The 15454-nt window shown below is 38.0% G+C and overlaps 1 long non-coding RNA gene across 1 annotated transcript in view; it reads left to right on the top strand.

The window, feature by feature from the left end:
• Positions 1-15454, top strand: part of LOC119087375 — a 75248-nt gene that overhangs the window by 45737 nt on the left and 14057 nt on the right. Inside the window, exon 2 of the long non-coding RNA XR_005090784.1 lies at positions 13359-13421. This is a non-coding gene — a long non-coding RNA (uncharacterized LOC119087375). The remainder of the gene's footprint in view (positions 1-13358; positions 13422-15454) is intronic.

The raw sequence follows: 15454 nt of genomic DNA, 5'->3' as shown, positions 1-15454 counted from the left end.
GTAGTGCTTGGCTCTCTCCTGAGTCTCTCGGCTGTCTTGTCTCTGGTTCCTGGCCATTCAGGCAGTGTCAGGCGTGGGCTCCCTCTCTTGATGTGGATCTCAGGTTGGATCAGTCATGGGGTGGTTACTCCCACAAGTTCTGCACCACCAATGCCTCAACAGTCTTTCTTACAGTCAGTAAAGATTATAGGTCAAAGGTTTTGTGGTTGGGTTGATGTACCAGTCCTGCTGCATTGCCTGGTTAGAGAAGATGGTCAGTTTGGCTCCATATCCCCCCTTAATAGGAGACAGCACTACGTTTCTACATCACTCTTCAAATGCCCCCCCACCCCCAATTCCAGTTGTCTCTCCCAGGACTCTCTACTTCCTCCCTTGCCCTCCAGATTCCTCCTTTAACCATTCCCACCGGTCCCCAGTCTACCTGGAAAATCTATTCTATATTCCAAGGAAACCCACAATTCCCTCCTTGAGTCCTCCTTGGTACTTAGCCTTTCTTGGTCTGTGGATTAGCATGATTGACCTTTACAGCTAATATCTACTTATGAGTGAGTACATACCACATTTATCTTTCTGGGTCTGTGTTACTTCACACAGGATGATTTTTTTTCTAGTTCCATTCATCCATCTGCAAATTTCATAATGCCATTGTTTTTAACAGTCGAGTAATACTCCACTGTGTAAATGTACCACATTTTCTTTATTCCTTCTTCAGTTGAGGGGCATCTAGGTTGTTTTCAGTTTCTGGATATTATGAATAAAGCTATTGTGAACATAGTTGAGCAAGTGTCCTTGTGGTATGGTTGAGTGTCCCTTGGGTATATGCCTAAGAGTGATATGGCTTGGTCTTGAGATAGATTGATTCCCAATTTTCTGAAGAATCACCATATTGATGAACTATCATATTGTATGTACTAGTGTGCATTCCCACCAGTGATAGAGGAGTGTTCCCCATTGCTCCACATCATGAGCTGTCACTTGTATTATTGATATTAGCCATCCTGACAGGTGTAAGATGGAATTTCAGTGTTGTTTTGATTTGCATTTCCCTGATGGCTAAGGATGTTGAACATCTCCTTGAATATTTTTTTGCCATTTGAGATTCTTTTGTGGAGAATTCTCTGTTTAGAGCTGTACTCGATTTTTTAAAATAAATATTTTATTTTATAATTAATTTAATTTTACATATCAGCCACAGATTCACCTGTCCTCTGTCATCCCCCCCAGCCCTCCCCCCAATCCAACTCTCATTCTCACCTCCTCCAAGGCAAGGTCTCCTCTGGGGATTCAGCCCAGCTTGGTAGATTCACTTGAGGCAGATCCAGTCCCCTCCTCCCTGCACCAAGGCTGAGCAAAGTGTCTCAGCATAGACCCTAGGTTCCAAAAAGCCAGCTCATGCACAAAGGACAGGTAGGTCCCAGTCCCACCGCCTGGGGGCTTCCTAAACAGTTCAAGCTCATCAACTGTCTCACTTATCCAGAGGACCTGGATCAGTTCCATGGGGGCTCTTCAGCTATTGGTTCACAGTTTATGTGTTTCCATTTGTTTGGCTATTTGTCCCTGTGCTTTTTCCAATTGTGGTCTTGATATTTCTTGCACATATAATCCCCCCTTTCTCTCGCCTGTTGTACTCCTGGAGCTCCACCTAGGGTTTGGCCATGGATCTCTGCATCTTCTTCCACCAGTCACTGGATGAGAGATCTATGATGATAGTTAGGATGTACAGCCATCCGATCACCAGAGTAGGTCAGTTTAGTCACTCCTTTGACCATTGCCAGTAGTCTATAGTGGAGGTATCTTTTTGGATTTCTGGGGACTTCTTTAGCACTCTGCTTCTTCCTATTCCCATGGGGTCTCCATTTATCATGTTGTCTCTTTCCTTGTTCTCCCACTCTGTTCCTAATCCAGCTGGGACCTCCCACTCCCCTAAGCTCTCTTTCTCCCTGACCCTTGTCCTCCATTACCCCCCTCACCTCTAGTTTGCTCATGTAAATCTCATCCATTTCTCTGTTGCTGGGTGACCCCTGTGTCTTTCTTAAGGTCCTCTTTAATAGGCAGCCTCCTGGAGTTGTGAGTTGCAGTCTGGTTGTCCTTTGCTTTACATCTGGGATATGGAGCAAGGGGAACACTCCTATACTGTTGGTGGGAATTAAAACTTGTATAGCCACTTGGAAATCAATATGGTGCTTTCTTAGAAAATTGGGAATCAACCTCCCTCAAGACCCAGCTATACTGCTCTTGGACATATACCCAAAGAATGCTCAATCATTCAATAAGCATTATTTGTAATAGCCAGAACCTGGAAACAACCTAGATGCCCCTCAACTGAAGAATGGATAAAGAAAATGTGGTACATGTACATAATGGAGTACTACTCAGCAGAGAAAAACAATGACATCATGAGGTTTGCAGGCAAATGGATGGAACTAGAAAACATCATCCTGAGTGAGGTAACCCAGATTCAGAAAGACAAACATGGTATATACTCACTTATAAGTGGATACTAGGTGTAAAACAAAGGATAACCAGACTGTATCAGATTTTTGAATTGAATTATTTAGTTTGTTGATGTCTAGTTTGTTGAGTTCTTTATATATTTTGGATATTAGCCCTCTGTCAGTTGTGGGGTTAGTGAAAATCTTTTTCCAATCTGTATGCTGCCATTTTGACCTATAGATGATGTCCTTTGCCTTACAGAAGCTTCTGAATTTGATGTGGTTTCATTTATTGACTGTTGCTTTTAGAGTCTGTGCTATTGAGGTTCTGTTCAGGAAGTTGTCACCTGTACCAATGTGTTCAAGGCTATTCTCTACTTTCTCTTCTGTTAGACTCAGTGTATCTGATTTTATGTTGAGGTCTTTTATTCCAATGTACTTCAGTTTTGTGCAGGGTGATAGATATAGATAGATTTACATTCTTCTACATGCCAGCATACAGTTAGATCAGCATCATTTGTTGAAGATGCTTCTTATTTCCATTGTGTATTTCTGGCTTTTGTATTAAAAATTTGGTGTCCATGGGTGTGTGGATTTGCCTTAGCATCTTCAACTCGATTCAGTTGATCAACCTGTCTGTTTTTATGCCAATTCCATGAAAATTTAATTAGTATAGCTCTGTTTTCCTGCTTGAAATCAGGTGAGATCTTGGATGTTCTTTTCTTATATAAAATTGTTTATCTATCCTGGGTTTTTTCTTTTCCTTTAGGAAGTTAAGTATTGTCCTTTTACAGTCTGTAAAGAATTGTGTTGGAATTTTGATGGGGATTGCATGGAATCTGTAGATTACTTTTGGTAAGAGTGCCTTTTTTTTTTTTTTTTTTGAAACAGGTTTTCTCTGTAGCTTTGTGCCTTTGCTGGAACTCACTCTGTACTCTGTAGCCCAGGTTGGCCTTGAACTCACAGAGATCCACCTGCCATTTTTGCTATGTGAATTCTGTCAATCCTTGAACATGGGTGATATTTCTATCTTCTTATATCTTTTTCAAATTCTTTCTTCAAAGTCTTGAAGAATTTTTGTCACATGAGTCTTTCACTTAATTAGTTAGAGTTGCCACAAGTTATTTTATATTATTTGTGGTTATTGTGAAGGGTGTTATTTTCCTGATTTTTTTCTCAATTGCTTTGCTATTTGTGTATAGGAGGACTGATTTTTTTGAGTTAATCTTGTATTCAGTCACTTCACTAAATGTGTTTATCAGCTGTAGGAGTTCCCTGGTAGAATTTTTGGGGTCACTTATGTATGCTATCATATCATCTGCAAATAATAATACTTTCACTTCTTCCTTTCCAATTTCTATCCCCTTGATCTCTTTCAGTTGTCTTGCACTAGAAATTCAATTGCTATTTTGAATAGGCATGGAGAGAGTAGACAACCTTATCTTGTCTCTGATTTTAGTGGAATTTCTTTGAGTTTCTCTCTATTTAATTTGATGTTTGCTATTGTATATTACCTTTGTTATGTTTATGTGTGTCCTTTATTTCCCAAATCTCTCCAAGACTTTCATCATGAAGGGTTTTTAGATTTTGTTAAAGGCCTTTTTAGCACCTAATAAGATTATCGTGATTTTTTCTTTTAATTAGTTTATATGGTGGATTACATTGAATGATTTCATATGTTGATCCATCCCTAAATCTCTGGGATGAAGCCTACTTGATCATAGTGGATGATCTTGATGTAGACTTGGATTGGGATGAGTATTTTATTGAGTATTTTTGTCTCTATGTTCAAGAAGGGAAACTGGCCTGCAAATTCTCGTTCTTTGTTGAGTTTTGTGTGCTTTGCATATCAGGGTGCCTACGGCCTCATTAAATGATTTTGGAAATGTCCTTTCAGTTTATATTTTGTGGAATAATTTGAGGAGTATTGGTCTTAACTCTTCTTTGGAAGTCTTGTAGAATTCTATTCTAAAACTGTCTGGCCCTGGGCTTTTTTTGGTTGGAAGAGTTTAAATGACTGCTTCTTTAACTTGTTTGTCTGATCTTGACTTAATTTTGCAAGTTGTATCTATCTAGAAAATTATTCATTTCTTTTAGACTTTCTAATTTTGTGGAGTACAGGTTTTTAAGGCATGATCTTACGATTCTTGGCATTTCCCTGGTGTTTGTTGTTATGTCCCCCTTTTTGTTTCTGGTTTTGTTAATTTAGAGATCCTCTCTCTGTGTTTTAGTTAGTTTGGGTCAGAGTTTGTCTATATTGTTGATTTAATAAATTCTTCATATTGCTGTATTTGTTTCTACTTTATGGATTTCAGCCCTCAATTTGATTATTTCTGGCTGTCTACTCCTCTTGGGTGTGATTAATTGTTTTTGTTCTAGAGCTTTTAGGTGTGCTGTTAAGTTGCTAATATTAAACATGTCCAATTTATTTATGTAAGCACTTAGTGCTATTTACTTCCCTCTTAGCACTGCTTTCATTGTGTCCCATAAGTTTGGGTATGTAGTATATTTATTTTCATTGAATTCTTGGAAGTATTTCATTACTTTCTTTATTTCAACTTTGACTCAGCAGTCAGTTGAGAGTTGTTCAGTTTCCATGTATTTATAGACTTTCTGTTGTTTCTGTTGCTGTTGAAGTCCAATTTTAATCTGTGGTAGTTTAATAGCATGCAGGATGTTATTTCAGTTTCATTGTATCTGTTGAGGCTTGCTTTGTGATTGAGTATGTGGTCAGTTTTGGAGAAAGTTCTGTGAGGTGCTAAGAAGAAGATATATTTTTCTATGTTTGGGTGAAATGTTCTGTAGATGTCTGTTAGGTCCATTTGAGTCATAATATCTACTAACTCCATTATTTCTCTATTTAGTTTTTGTCTGAGTGACCTGTCAATTGGTGAGAGTAAGGTATGGAAGTCTCTCACTATCAATGTGTGAGAGTCAATGTGTGATTATAGCTTTAGTAGTGTTTCCTTTACAAATGTGACTTCCCTGAAATTGGAGGCATAAATGTTAAGAATTGAAAAAAAAAAAAAAAAAGAATTGAAAGTCCATCTTTCTGGATCTTTCCTTTGATGAATATGAAGTGTTCTTTTGGTTAATTTTTATTTGAAATTTATTTTGTTAGTTATTAGAATGGCTACAACAGCTTGTTTCTTAGGTCCATTTGCTTGGAAAATCTTTTTCCAACTCTTTTCTGTGAGACAAAACACATCTTTGATGTTGAGGTGTGTTTCTTGTATGTAGCAGAAGGATGGATCCTATTTTCACATCCATTCTGTGAGTCTGTGTCTTTTTATTGGGGAATTGAGTCCACTGACATTGGGAGATATCAATGACCAATGATTGTCAATTCCTGTTATTTTGTTTTTGGTGGTGATGGTGGTAGTGCACGCGCGCGCACACATGCGTGTGTGTGTGTGTGTGTGTGTGTGTGTGTGTGTGTGCTTCCCTTTATTTGCTGGTGTGAGATTGTTTATTTCCTGTATTTTTATAGGTGTAGTTAACTTCCTTCAGTTGGAGTTTTCCTTCTACTATCTTCTGTAGGGCTGGATTTAGAGATAGATATTGTTTAAATTTTACTTTATCATAGAATATCTTGTTTTCTCTATCTAAGGTGATTGAAAGTTTTACTGAGTATTATACTCTGGGCTGGCATCTATTGTTTCTTAGAGTCTGCATGACATCTGTCCAAGCCTTTCTGGCTTTTCGAGTCTCCATTGAGATGTGTGGTGTAATTCTAATAGGTCGACCTTTATATATTACTTGTCCTTTTTCACTTTCACCTTTTAATAGTCTTTCCTTCTTCTATATTTTTAGTGTTTTGATTATTACGTGGTAAGGGGACTTTCTTTCCTGATCCAGTCTATTTGGTATTCTGTAAGCTTCTTATACCTTTATAGGCATGTGCTTCTTCAGGATAGGAAAATTTTCTTCTATGTTTTTGTTAAAAATACTTTCTGGGTCTTTGAGCTGTGATTTTTCTTCTTCTATTCCTATTATTACTGGGTTTGGGGTGTAATGGGTGGGAGGGGTGGGCTGTTTGTAGAAGGCTGGGCATGCTCTGAGGAAGTGTTGAGTGTGTGCTGGAGGGAGCTTACCCTGGGAACATTATAATCTTATGAATACTATGAGAAGCTTTTTCTTCTTCCTTACTGCTGTCACAGAATCATGTTCTGTTTTGTCACTGATGTACCAAGAGTTTTTCCAGCTGGGTGTGGTGGTGTACACTTTAACCCCAGCACTTGGGGAGCAGAGGCAGGTGGATTTCTGTGAGTTTGAGCTCAGCCTGATCTAGAAAGTGACTTCCAAGACATGCAGGGCTGTTACACAGAGAAATCTTGTCTCAAAACCAGAACCAAAAGAAAAATAGAAACAAAAACAACAACAAAACGTTTTTATTTAGGTCTGTGTATTACATAAAAAGTTGTTGAATTTTAGCTAAGCAAATATTACTCAGCTTGATAATAATTAAATTCAGTGCTAGATCCTAGCCCCAAATCAAGACCAAGGACATTTATTAGTTTTCTGTTGAGTAAGAAATTATTGTATATGTATTGGCTCTACCCAACGAACATTAATTACCCAAAGTTTCTGGGAATCAGGCATCTTTGAAAGGCATCAGGAAAGAATGTAGGGCTGGGTTCTTCTGAATGCTCAACCTGGACAGGAACCATTTGTGAATTCACTTAGGAATTGCTGTAAATCAGCTCTTGTGTTGTTCAGACACAAGGCCTCATCTTCTTGCTGTCTGTCTGAGGGAGAATGCTGAAGGCTAATATAGAGACCATCTAAGTTCATTGCCACACGACTCTTGTGATATCACTGCCTTCTCCATAGACAGCAGCAAGCAAAATGAAGACAGAATCATATACACACCATCATGTGCATCCCGTCAGTTCTGTGGTTATAAGCAAGTCACAGGTCCACCCACACTCAAGAAAGAGATACTGCAGAATATGAGCTGTCTTCTTAAGCAATACCTTCAGTGTCTTTTTACCACTATAAAAAGCTGACAGGCCACTCACTATGTGCAAATCACTTGGAAATAAATACATAGATAGTAAAATGAGTGAATATGATTCTAATTTTTATCCTGGAAATGATAAAATTGGCTTTGTCATTTGCAAGCTATGTAGCACTCAGTAACTAAACCCACCTCTCTGGAAACAGAAGGGTTCAGGTCCATTTCTGAAAAATGACTAAAACAATGACTGAATTCTTCTTTAGCACAAGCACAGGCTTATAGTACCTAGTGTGTGTTGAATCACTCCATTGATTAATATTTTGTTATCCTAAACTTCAATGGTCTATTTCAAATTTTCTTAGTGGTTTATAATAGAGTGGCTAAATCTGGAAAAATTTTAATTAGTTTAAATATAATTTTCTTTATCCACCCTAACAGGTATAAAGTGGTAGTTCTGATAAGTCAGAACAGAGATCAAGAGACAGACAACTAAGTTAAAAATCTTAACTCTTTTTTTTTTTTATCAATTTGGCAAATGTTTATTCCCTCTTCACTGTAAATATGAAATGGTGACAGCACTTTACTTATATGTTGAACAGATTAAATAACATAGCACTGTACAAAATGTTCAGCACTATGCCTTGCAGATAGTAATTGCTTTGTAATTATTAGCTATTATGTATTTTTGTTATCATTGCAATATCAAGCATCATTGTATTGGGCAAGTGAAACACATACCAGACTAGTCAGAAATGGTGCTTTATTAAAGTATTTTCTCTTCTAAATTTCCCCTGAGATTCATGAGTAGTCAGGCAAATTGAAAGACTTAAAATCCATGTTTAATTTTATAAATATTGTTTTTAATAGTTGGATGAGTTTACTTGGAGCTTATCTGATATCCTCAAAAAGAAAGAGATAAAGCAAACCTTTTACTTGCAAGAGTCATAACTGCCAGCTGAAAATGTGAATTTTGATTTTCATATTCTGCTCTTTTGAAGGCAGATTTCCAGGTACAACACTCCATGGTTAGTAATAAATGGGCTGTACATAAATTATGCATTCAGAAAAAATGAAAGACAAAAGCACCCAGCATCTCTTTAGCTGGTTAGAGGAAACAGTTTCACTGTCTGACATTGAAGACAAGACAGTCAATGTAATTTCATAGAATCACAAGCAGCCACATTCTCACTCCACCCTGTCTTTCAGACTCTTTTGTTCTCTACAGGGGAAAATCACAGAGAATGAGAAATAACTGTGCAGTGACATCCATTTTGCAGTGGAGAATAATCCTTCCTCATACATAAACCTTGTCTGAATCCCCCCACCCTTCGTCTTGGATTTTTTTTTCTATAATTATTTTCTTTTGTGAAATGAGAACAAATCTAAAAAAGGTTCCAAACTGCAAAAATCACTACTGTATTCCACTTATTCTGGCTGCTGTAACAAAACACCACAGGCTGGGCAGTACATAAGGAACAGGCAGTGATTTTTTTCATAGTTCTGTAGTCTGGGAAATCAGGGATCAATGTATGGAGACTTTTATTGTTTACCGAGGATCCAGACTCTGCTTCCAAGACAGAGTCTTGCATGCTGTGTGCTATCCTCAGGTAGGAGGGAGCCCAATATATTCACATGGCAGAAAACTGAAGGCAAAGGTCCAGACTACTTCAAACTGGCCTTAGGAGGATGTATGACCTCAGGCAGGAGGGATCTGCTGTGGCTTAGTCACCACCTGCAGGCCCCCAGCACTGTGGTCAGGTCTGTTAGGTTTCAGTCCTTGGATTTTGAAAGTACCCAGGGAAAACAGAACAGTATGATACTAAGGAACACTAATGAAAGTGAACATCTTTGAAAACTGACAAATTCATTATATAGATATCATGAAACCTCCAAATGGTATATTATATGAATGTGTGGATACCTTTAAAAGGAGATGCAGCATTGAGATGGATGAAAGTCATCCCCATGGATAGTTATATCTTTATTTTTAACCTCCAGTTAAATAGATATCTAGTAGATCAAGGAGAGACACAAAAAGCTATTTCCTCAGCTGAAATTGTTTTTTCCCTCCCTCCTTCCCTCCCTCCCTCCCTCCCCCCTCCCTCCCTCCCTCTCTTCTTCCCATTTCCCCTTCTCTCCCTTCCCCCTCTCCTTAATCTCAGCATTGACTAAACCCAAGATGGCAGGGGTAGAGCACATTTTGTTCATTACTTTAAAACAGTTTCTAAAGTTGGAAAAGATCATTGGAGGATGTTGTGTGAACTTTTTCACTAAAGGCAGGACACCAAGGACAGGAAATAAAGCATTCCACTCAAGTGTAACTTGGTGAAACAATGACTTTAATTGGAATCAAAGCAAGTATTGGACACACTGAGCCATCTCCACAGCTCTTCAAATAAAGAAAAGTCTTATGTACCAATTAAATTTAGCTAATCTTTGTTTTTTTAAATTACTTGTCTAACACACAATTATCATAATTATTGATGTCTCCATTTTTATTAGTGACTTTATTAGTATCTACCATACATTGTGATCAAACCATGACTGTTATTTGTTAAATTCAATTTTGGTTGTTTAGGTGCCCAACTAAGGGAAAACAAAGATTCTCTGAAGTTTACATGAACAACTCTTTTTATGAATCATGTCAATCTTTTAAATTGTTAATTTCCAGAAGTTCTAAAATAGACAGGTCTATTTGGATGTGAGAAGAGAAAACTAAGAGCTACTGTGTTGTCCCCAAATTTATTGTGCTGGGAACATCTTTGTTAAGTTGTCATTAGAAGAATATTTACTAATTATTCTTTTTCTAACCATGTGTCAATGAAAATAGTAAATGCTTTAAATTTGTTAACAGATTATATCTTTACCCCATTAACAAGAGGTTAAGTTACAACAATACTAGGGATAAATGCTCATGTTAAGGCTGGACAAGGCAATCCAGGCAAGGAAGTGTCCCAAGAACAGGCAAAAGAGTCAGAGACACCTGCAACTCCTGCTTTTAGGAGTCCCACAAAACTGCAAAGCTACACAACCACAGCATGTAGGACTTATTGCAGACCCATAGAGGCTTTGTGATTGCCACTTCAGTCTCTGTGAACCCCTATGAGCCTTGCTTAGTTGATTCTGTGGGCCATGTTCTCCTGGAGTCCTTGAGCCCTCTGACTCCTACAACCCTTCCTCCCTCTCTTCAGCAGGATTCCCTGAACTCTGCTTAATGTTTGGCTGTGGGTATCTCCATTTGTTCCCATCTACTACCAGAGGAAGCCTCTCTGGTGATGATTGGGCTAGGCTGATGAGTATATGAGTATAATAGAATATAGGAATCATTTCTGACAGTTGTGTTTGGTTTTATCATAGGTCTGGGCTATCCAGCCTAACGGATTAGGCATTGGCCCCCTAAAAATATTTTTAAACTCTTGGACTTTGTCGCTAATTTCAAATGAGAACACAAAATATGAATGTGCATTAGAAAGTAATAATGCACAATGTTCATATTTATAAAATGCTTACAAATTTACACATTTAAACTGCCATTTAGTTGAATTTTATTGTTGATTGAATTTTTTAAAAACATCTACATGCATTGTTCACAGATTTTTAACCTTTTGGTGGATGTATAGAAAATGTGAGCTTATAAAACATGGAAAACATTTATGTTAATCATTTTTATTGGCTGGTTTTCTCTGTGGACCATGTGAAAGTAAAAGTAGTCTAAAGTAGAGGTCCAAAGAGGAAAGAGTGGAGCTGGTAAACTCTACTGACATTAACTTCCTAGGAATTTTAGCATACTGTTTGCCCATACAGGTTCCATTAAAGTTAATGGGAGTTGTGTGACGAGTTCTCTCTGTAGAGTCCTAAAAATGTACCCTGCAGTATTAAAAAGTCTGAACTTAATTTTTGCTTTCTCTTAACCTTGATTATGTTATGCTAAAGATAGATACTTTCATTATCATGCACATATATAGTAAATTTAATATAAAGGTTTAAAAATAATTTATTTGGGGGAGAGGCTGCAGTTATATGGGTCAGAACAGAATTTTAATTCATGTTGTACATAAGAGTTCTGCTTTCATTATAATGATAAAACAAGCATGCACATCTGTAATTCACCCTCTAGCTATACAAATGAGAGCTTAAACCTCAATGAATTCAATAAATGAACATTTTCAGAACACTTATTTAAAATTAGGTCTACTTTTTAATCAGTCATGTTTAAGTGAAAGCTTATTAATAGGTCATTAATAAAACATGCTTATTGAATGAGGTTTCAAGTAAGAGGTAAGATGAATGAAATATAACAAAAATGAAACAAACCTAATGGATAATGTTTAATTTTATTTTAAATACTTTATATTAAATTGCATATTTATTTCAGATTAAAAATGAATTTCTAGTAATTTTCAAGTGTACATTGAGTTAAAATACCATAGATAATATCAGCTATGAATTCATGATCCTTTTATAATGCCAAGTTTCTTCTGCTTTTGACACTCAAATTGAACTCTTAATGTCATTTTTTTTTTCTTTAAGTAATTTCTGCCTGGCTTCTATCCCTACCCAGGGAAATAAAGTTATAAGAGTTTAAGAATGAAAAAGGAAAGAAAAATTATATCCATGAATAAATACCCTATTATCCATTTTTCCCTGAAACCTGCAGATACATTACAAAGTAAGGGAGACACATAAGCGATGTCCTAAGCACAAAGTCCATGACAAGGAAGCAAATGACCCTGCAGAACTGTGCGTCAATAAAGCAGAACATTCTGAAAGTCTAGAACTTGGCTTAACTAACTTTGCAGAATACAGAACTTTCTCCCAGCTGAACATAAACTGCGGCTAAGACTGATCTTTTTATGTTATACATTCATCATCTTCTTTTGCTATTACAAGACTCTCTGTGTCTAAATCATAATGGAATCTTGAGTAAGGGTGGAGCTCGGGTAAAGTTACAAACCATTTCACAGTTCTAATTGATTGAATCTGAGATCATACACTTAGCTATTGAACTTCAACACATTCTTAAAGCAATTCCACTCAAGATTCCATCATGTAGAATTCACTTTGAAGCTTGCAATATTTCAGTTTTGAGCTGAAACCTATTTTCCTAATTTTCAGGTTTGCAGCTGAAAGCTATACATGTCCTGGGGCGTGTTGGACTGTCCAGACCCAGCTTCCCAGGCTGGCTTATGACACAGATCTCAAGCATCCAAAGCAGATGATACATCCCTGATTATGTATAAATTTCTCTTCAGTGGAAATAGCATCTGTACATGTGGTTTCTTATTAATAACTCCAGGAGTTTGGGCTCCGTCAATGGCTAACAAAGCCACATATCTGTCAAAGGTTCAGGTGTGTGTGTGTGTGTGTGTGTGTGTGTGTGTGTGTGTGTGTGTGTTTGTGTGTGTGTGTGTGTTTGTAGTTTGTTCATGTGTATTGAAGCTAGAGGCTGACATAAAATATTTTCTCCAATCTTTTCCCAACTTATATTTTTGAGGCAAAGTCTCTCACTTAGAGTTCACCAATTTGGCTATGGGGCAGGATAGCAAGCCCCCCAAATCCCTCTGTCTCTGATGCTTCAGCTCTGGGATTATAAGCATGTGCCACCACACCAGGCCTTTTATGTAAGTGCTGGGAATCTGAAATTAGGTCCTTGTGCTTCTAAAGCAGCACTTTACTGCTCAGGCCATCTTAGCCTTTTGTCTTGAACTCTTGTGATTCTTGAGGTGATTTGTAGGACATCACTCTTTCCCCCTTTAAAAGGCACAATAATGTACACTTTCAGTTAAAAATAATTTCTCCATATTTGTCTGCAAAGACATTGCTAGTGTACTTTGTGACTTCCTGACAGGAGAATGAATTGGAAAGCATGCACCTCAATCATTTAAGTTAACACAGCCCATGCTGTGTGTGGGTGTTTAGCATGTATTACACAGTTACGACTAACTCTATGTGTTCTCTGCTTTCAGCATGAGCTCGCATCAGGGTCCTGTCTCCACTGTGGTTATCCGTCTAAACTCCCTTCTCTTCAGGTAAGATCTGTGACTCACTTGTATTGTCTACCTATGCATCAGCTTACTTCATTTTAGGAATGTTTAGATTTTCTTTCCTATGAGTCCAGGAATGTGCTCTTCCCCACGCCCCAGATTGCACAGAAGCTATCTCTTTAGGTGTGTGCTACTTTCTTTGTGATGTGTCACCCTCTTTAAAACCTTTCTCCCACCTTTGTACAGCAGGAGCTCAAACCTCCCATTTCAGAATAGGCGATCTGCTTTCTGAGAGGGCTCAGACATCTATAATAGCGGCATATTGGGTTTCAAATCAAGAGATCTAATTTCCACTACAAAGCCTCTGTTAGTAGTCTTTTGTTTCAACTGTTTCTGGCCAATCTTTTGATTTCATAATCTGGTACCTGCTTAGAGATTAAAATTTTCCTATGACCCTAGAAAACATCCATGAGCAGCTCCTAATCCTGCCGGGCATCCCTCTACACCATGTGTTGTGAGAGTGGAAACTGGTTCCCTGGCACAAAGAACTGCCTTTGCTGCCTTCTGGAAGGCAGGGGCTGCTGGGTGTGCTTTATTCAGAGCTATGTGATGATTCAGTTCACCCCAATTTGCCCTTTGGGAACTGCTGTGAAAACTTCTTTTGTACAGTAAATCATGACAGCATTTGGCCTTCATTTGGGGGTAAGTACATGGTTTATATATTAAAGCCATTTCTTTTTCCCTCTAGAAATACCATGTGGCATCAATTTGTTTGTAAGCACAAATCAAATGGCAGTTTGGGATCCTGCCGATGATCCAGAATATTCTGTATTAAGTTTTCAAAGGTTATCAGAGCAATGAAAATCTAACTTTGAAAAAATTATGAGATGACCTGAGTCCCCAAGGACACATCCATTTACCCACAGAGACTCTCACAAGCTAGTTGGAGGAAATCTGTTCTGAGACACTATAAGATGCTAGGACATTGATGGCACAGGTCAAGAATTATTATGCTACTGAGAATACATAACTTTTCATGTGGGTATTGGCAGAGCTGAACTTTGTTGGTTTTACCTCGCCAGCTGAGATTTTTATTAATGGTCCTCAAGCATAGGTGAGTGTAGGGTGTAGACTTAGAAGCAGCTGCAGCTCTGTAGCTTCACCTTTTAAAATGTGCCATAAATGAACAAACAGTGCAACACCCCCAAGTGATTGCTCTTTGCTCTACCTCTAGACTCCTAAGGAACATCCAACAACGGCACTCTTGGTGTCTAAATTTATCCAACTAGCCATGCTTGTGGCTCCTGTGGTTGGCCTGTGGCCTGGAGCTCAGATTGCCCAGTAGTTCTTTTTCCCAAAATAGGCTGAGGAAGTTTGAGACCGTGTTTGGTTTGTTCCAAAGGGGCTGCCATATATTTAATGAGGTTGTGAACATACACTAAGATTTGTACATGGCTCATCAAATAAAATACATCTTCAACTCACTTTTCACTTCAGTGCGTGGTTTGGAGTGGGCTGTTTTACAAGCACATGTGTTTATCATATGACTTTGTTTGGGGACAAACATCATTTCTTACATTTGGGATGCAGTTTCTAAGTAGTTTAAAGCCCTGCTTCATCTGTCTGTACTCAAAAGCAAATGCTAAGTTTGGTGGTTCCTTTCCCACTTTGGGAAGGTTTCTTTGAACACCAAAGTGTCATGGTTTATTCATGCATGCCATCCTAAAACAAGAGGACAAGAAAAAGCTTTCTGCACATAGAGAAGCATATAGTTTATTATTGCTTGCGGGAAAGAGCAGTCAGTGGCCTGTTATCAGTTACACATCTTTATGAGAGCAGTATGTTCCACTGGGCTGTGCCTAGGACAGGTAACCGAAAGACCATGATCTCTTTCTGTGGTTCAATTTCTGGGACATTATTGAAGTCATTTAGTTCTTAGAACATTGGCTTCTATTGTGGGACAAAACAGCTGCCCCTCACACAGCAAAGAGGTGCATTGTGACTAATACTGAAAAAGTCATAGAGTTTATTTTTCTTCTCTAAGTCTCTCATATTCTATAGAGGAAGAAAGGATAATG

The sequence above is a fragment of the Peromyscus leucopus genome, chromosome 2 (genome assembly GCF_004664715.2).
Source record: "Peromyscus leucopus breed LL Stock chromosome 2, UCI_PerLeu_2.1, whole genome shotgun sequence".
Classification (NCBI taxonomy): Eukaryota; Metazoa; Chordata; class Mammalia; order Rodentia; family Cricetidae; genus Peromyscus; species Peromyscus leucopus.
This window is presented reverse-complemented; position numbering and strand designations above follow the sequence as displayed.